Source organism: Coenobita brevimanus, chromosome 58, assembly GCF_032717465.1.
Source record: "Coenobita brevimanus isolate Jiangsu-jjx chromosome 58, ASM3271746v2, whole genome shotgun sequence".
Lineage (NCBI taxonomy): Eukaryota > Metazoa > Arthropoda > Malacostraca > Decapoda > Coenobitidae > Coenobita > Coenobita brevimanus.
In genome coordinates this window covers 27,374,276-27,380,275 of record NC_137011.1, presented here as the reverse complement: position 1 = coordinate 27,380,275, position 6,000 = coordinate 27,374,276, and positions in this window count along the sequence as shown.

Sequence of the window (6,000 nt, the reverse complement as noted above, 5' to 3'; positions counted from 1 at the left end):
ACTGGTTAACGCTTTCATTATTAACCAGGAAACGTGCCAGTTCTTGAATTCACAAATTGCTTAGAACGGGCAGTTTACTGGTTAACCTAACATTATTAACCAGGAAACGTGCCAGTTCTTGAATTCACAAATTGCTTAGAACGGGCAGTTTACTGGTTAACCTAACTCTACACTTACGAGTAATACAGGAAGCTGAAAATCGCTACGCAATCTCGGGCAGGTCACGTTTTAACACCCACCGTGGGTGTGAACACTCATGTGGGTAATGTGCATTCTCCGGGAATCCTCAGAGAGGCCCACAGCTCGAGACATTCCACAAGGTAATTCATACACAGCCTCGGACTGTCTCTGCAAGGTTCTCAAACTTCCCCCTTAACTTATGGTATACATGTATGTACAAGCCCTGGATATACTGTGTCCTGTAGGGCCAACGAGTGAGACGTCTGGTCTACACTTTTAACTGGGAACCAGGCTGGTCCTTGGATTACTCAAATCGCTTAGGATGCCTATCTACGGAACCCAACATACAACAGTTGCTAGTTAGCAAGCAGTTAGTAGGTGAGACATCAGGTCTACACCCACATTACCACTATCCTGTCTCTCAACTGACTCGGAGATTACAGGTGTGGTTAGAAACGGCACAGGAAGGGCATGTCCCTGATTAGTGGTGTTACTTTGACACACACTGCAGGAACGGACAAAACTATCTATGTCTCGTCCCATCCCTGGCCAGAAAAAGTCAGCTCGGATACGGCCCTGGGTCTTCCTTTTGCCCATGTGACCTCCTGAGGCTGAACAATGACCCCATTGTAACACTGCTAGGCGGTACTTGGCGGGAACGACAAACTGCAATCGAACCTCGCCCTCGGGTGTTCGTGACTCACGGTAGAGCCGTCCTTGTTTACGAAGGAACTTGGCTCGACCTCCCCGTGAATACTTTATCACTCGACCCTTTTGTTTGTTCCGCACGGCAGCAAGTGTCGGGTCAGAATGTTGTTCTTGCACAACAAGTTGACTACACATCAGATCTTGCGGCGATTCAATGATCACTGGGGTGACACAATCTGGAGCCTCAACCATGGCTCGTGTTACCGCAGCAGCCGAAGTCTGAGTAGCGTCATCGGAGCAACTATCCTTGACTCCATTAATATTGCCTACTATAAAGTCAAATAGAGGCTCTGGCATGACAACTGCAAGTGTCGTACCAGTATAAAATGGAGATGCCACCTGGATACATGCCTCAGGGAACAATCTCACTGATCCATCAATAAGGCTTACATGGATCTGTCGACCTGTATACTGCTCAGGCCGAACTAAACTCTGCTTGACAGAGCAACCTGAGGAACCATTGTCTCTCAGGACCTTCACAGGAATGCCTCCCACAAACCCTGGCTGAACGAGGAAGGTACTGTCACCTGTGGGAGGGCCTATGGAGGAAGCAGCTAGCCACTCATGAGGCTGCTGAATTGATGTGGCAAACATTGTGCCTTGAGGGTTATATTGGGAAGATGGAGCATTGGCCATCTGTGGAGGGGGGTTCACTATCACTGTGGGACTAGTGAACTGTGGGGAAGTACCCACACTGGTAGGGACGTGACCACCAGGCTGCTGCTGAGGAATGAAGGCTGCATTCGCTTCCTGCCTCTTTTGAGCTGGTGGTGAAAAAGTTTGTCCCGACGGTCGGTTGCGTGGCTGATACTGCTGCTGGTTAGGGTACTTGTTGTACCTCTTCCACTCAGGTTTCTGAGTGTTTTGCCCCTGGTCCTTCCACTGCGGTTTTGGACCTTGGCCATTACTCTGAGAATGGCCTTGTTGCTGGGATTCAGTCTGAGACGGCTTCCCAGACTTGGCAGTATCTTTTCTGCTCCAGGTGTTTTGCTTACGAGCTTGATACCCGTATGCAGTAAAGAATGCGTCAGCCTTCTCTACCATTTGGCTGGCATCTTTCACCTGGCAGATCTTAAGCTGTGCTATGAGCTCAGCAGGCCACGACCTCTCTAGCTGTGTACGCAGCATAAGGTCAATTATCCCCTCACGCGTGGAAGGAGTTTCATCTTTTTCCATCCACTCACCTAGGTAAGCAGTGAGACGGTCGAGGAACTGAACAGCTGTCTCCTTGTCTTGGAGACGAGCTCGCATGAACTGAGCTTTGGCGTCGTCTACTGTGAGGCCATACGCCTTAATGAGTGCAGCTTTCATCACTTCATACGTGAGATTGTCTCCACGAATTCTGTGGAGAATATCGAGGGCAGGGCCCTCAAACAGACTAAGAAACTGAAGCCGCTTAGCTGCATCATCGAGCTGGTAAAGCTGAGCCATGTCTTCAAATCGAGCTATGTATGGCTCGATTCGCTCGCCATCTTTGTATGGGGGAAGCTTGATGTGTGGGGTCGCCATAACATGTGCAGGGAGAGCGCTCGTGGAGCTTGAACCAACTGCACCAGATGTGTCTGAAGCCAAGGAATCTCGCTTGAGCTTCAGCACTTCAAGTTCATGTTTTTCTCGTGCTTCTCGCTCGGCACGTTCGTGTTCTCGTTCTCTGTCTCGTTGTTCACGCTCGTATTCGCGCTCTTTCTCACGCTGCTCTTGTTCATATGCACGCTCTCTTTCACGCTGTTCGCGCTGTTCTCGCTCGTGTTCCAAGTCGAGTTCGCGCTGTTTTTGCTCGTGTTCACGCTGTTCTCGCTCGTATTCGCGCTAAATTCTACGCTCTTCACGAGCATCTTTCTCACGTTCTTGCTCGTAATTGAACCGTGAGAGTATGTATTCTTTGATTTCAGTTGGGTCCGTAAGGCCCATATCTTTGGCTTCCTGTAAAAATATGGTGGTAGCCATGTCGCTAACTCAATCTAAATAACTAGCGACTCAGTACTGATTGCTGCTTCGCAAACGAATGCTAATAACCACAAGTAAAGAGTACAGACACAAGCTAGTGGTGACCAGTCTTATCCAGTTAACTGGCAAAGAATAAATCAAAAATGTAAATGACTGGGAAGACTATTGTCAATAATAAACACAAGGGGAACGGCGACTTCCCAGGAGCGAATAAAATCGTCTGGCGTTACCAAGAATAAACGAGTTAAGTACTCTATTGATTAATAAAGCAAAATTCACTTGCTAAATTAAGGGTAAATACCAGTAAACTTGTGTCTATAAACTTTAATGATAAATACCTAAATATGAATGAGTGAGCACTATCTCGTGAATAGCTTTAGGGTTAGGAGTTAATATCCTGGAATGAGGTCGCCAATTGTCACGGGGGTTTTATATTATCAGGGTAATTTTGATATAAATGGTTAAATATTATTTAATTTGAAAATAATATTCAATAATATTGAAGAGCAGAGACAATGATTGTCTTGCTACATCAAGCAACGATTACTTTACGCTGACTTGCTAAGATTCTCAAGAACGAGAATTTATAAACTTTCTCAACAGTACACAGCAGAGACTAATTACTCACAATTGCTGAATTACTGTACTGTTAGCCTCTGGAGAAAGTTACATCACCCCTGACAATAAATAACTAATACTAACATCAGGTTCTTGCCGATGCTTAACTCCCAGGTGGCACAACGGATATTAAGTTAATACAAGACTGGTCTAAGTACCAGTTATGAAAGCAAACGTTTATGCAAGCTAGGAGCTATATGGAAAATAAGCTTAATTTGGATTAAATGAAACAAGATTTTACTTTACATTGAAGCTCAAGAATTAGAACTGTTAAATTTATTAATCCCAAAAAAATAAATTTAACGTTACACTTCAAATCAATGAGACGCACTCACTCACTCTCACACGAGCTAAATACTTACGTCTAAAAAAAAAACACCTTAATTAAACTCTTATAACTAGAAAATACACAAAAGAAATACTATAGTCGATGAATGCTGCGTATCACCAGATGGGTGGGAAGACTGGACTAACTGTGAAGTGGAGTTTGGGTACTAGCTGACCTCTCACACTGCGGCACAGGACCTTCCTCCGTCACAACAAACACAAGACTGAGTAAGTCGTGGGAAAGCGGAGCACTCGGCCGCATTTTTTAACGGTCGAATGAGCAGGGGCGAACAATAAAAAACAATAGTATCGCTCAGTACAGCACTTAGTGACGTGCATTAAATCGGTCACCTTTTTGAAAACGGTGACGAATGATTTGAAAGTATACTCCGTAATGGAGGGAGAAACGGTTAGCTGAGCGATACACAGTGAGTTTTCCACTAATAGTTCGTGGCTTCTCACAAAAAGGAAATGTCGCGAATTGATTCGTGACAATGTCTGTCTTTTCAAAATTTACAAGGTTCCTGACCGTCTGGGCAATAAACTTCCGAAGGTGATACACCGTGTCCTCCTCAGATTTCGAGTGGAAACGATTTATCACTCGTAAATAATCAATATCACACCAGGGACACACAGCACGTCCTTCTTTTTCAGAGGCCATAGCGAGAAGGATTTGAATTTTCCATCCACACTGAATCAAAAAGCGCGATTCAAATCCATTGGCAGAATTCCACCACGTGAACTAAAGTAGGTATATGAGTGGGTGATACAAACCTACGAGACGCATGCGCAGTCGAAGGGAAGAGAAACAAACGTACGAATGCACGCATTTTTTTTTTTACCCGCAGTGGCCGAGTGAAGATCCAAGGTAGGTTTATTTGGGAATTTTAAGTTAAATTCATTATCTCTGAAAATATCAATTTCCGAATGGAGTAATGGGGGTTCTTTACGATCCATAGGGACTATACTATATGTTAATGGTGCTAAAATTCCAAAACTGCATGTTGTCCACTTGTAAAATAATACCGGAATTTCTATGCCGGTTCTAGTTTCTTAGTTCAATTCAAGGTGGTATTGAAATTTATGGTGGATGGTAGGTGTGGTAGCGTGACATTCTTTATGCCTAGCCGTCACTGTACTGACCTTGAGCATAACACTTTTTACTTACCAACGTGGCTGCCATTAAGTTACCAAGCCTGTTTTTAGTGTAACCCAAACCAACTGGGATGTTTTACGCCCCTTTTACTCCGAAATGGATATCAATGACTTATCCGACTTATGTCCAAACTGTAGGATCAGATTTCACACTGAATGGGTCAGCATGAATTTAGGTAGGCTTAGGTTCTCAAGTTATTCTCCCTAGTACACCTTGCGGGCCCTCCCTAGTACACCTTGCGGGGCCCCCCCCATACATAGTCATCAAAGAAGGGTAGTTGTAAACCCAAATTTAAAGATCATAACATTGATTTTAATCATACCCAAAATTAAATGCTTAAATCCATAGACTCCCCTAGTTAACATTGGTCTAATACCGCTTGGAACAGAAGGACCATACAAGTTATGAGTGGATGTCGTTCTCCTTGGTCGCTAAAGAACTCGAGGAGGGACTATACCAAAACGATTTAAAGACCACTTATTCAATAATACATTCTGCACCACTCTCCTACAATAACACTTTCACTTCAATGATGAGAATCATAACACTCAATTCAATAAATGGTGAGACTCAAAATGACCAAATTTAATACTTACACTTCTAAGAATGAGATTATCATTTTTGACTAATGAAATACACTGCGATTACCCTTGTGACTTATAATACAGAAAACTCCTCGACTTACGTTAAGGTAAAATGATATAGATTTTTGCCTAACAATGAATGGGGGGGGGGGAGTGTGTGGTATGTAAGTGTGGTGACGCATTGGCAGATACGACTTCATTTGATGTTAGAATCTGCAAATCAAACGAAGGCTGTGGGATGAGTCACACAAGAACTTTGCGATTGAACACACTCTTTATCACTCCATTCTCTGCAACTCTCAATGTGAAAACAATGGAAGGGGAGGGGGGAGATTATGAGGCTTAAACACTGACCAGCAAATCAAATGAAGGCTGTAGAATGGGTCACATAGTCATATCGTTCGTTCGTTCAAAGATTTCCTGCACATAAAGTGCAGGCCGGGCCATACATTAGCCCGGTCAGTGGGGTATGGGCTGGTT